The following is a 381-nucleotide window of genomic DNA, read 5'->3' on the forward strand; positions in this document are numbered from 1 at the left end:
GGGAGAACTTAGGCGAGCACCGGGCTGCAGCTAAGCCCCCAAGTGGGAGGACTGCTCTCCACTCGGTAGGATTTTTTTCAAACTTAGGCGAGTACTGGACTGCAACTAAGCCCCCGAGTGGGAGGATTGCTCTTCACTCGGTAGGATTTTTTCAAACTTAGGCGAGTACTGGACTGCATCTAAGCCCCCGAGTGGGAGGATTGCTCTCCACTCGGTAGGATTTTTCGAACTTAGGCGAGTGTCGGACTGCAGCTAAGTCTCCGAGTGAGAGAACTTAGGCGAGTACTAGACTGCAGCTAAGCCCCCGAGTGGGCGGATTGCTCACCACTCGGTAGGGTTTTCTTTTGAACTTAGGCGAAACGGATTCGCAGCTAAGCCTCC

Source organism: Triticum aestivum, chromosome 6A, assembly GCF_018294505.1.
Source record: "Triticum aestivum cultivar Chinese Spring chromosome 6A, IWGSC CS RefSeq v2.1, whole genome shotgun sequence".
Taxonomy (NCBI): domain Eukaryota; kingdom Viridiplantae; phylum Streptophyta; class Magnoliopsida; order Poales; family Poaceae; genus Triticum; species Triticum aestivum.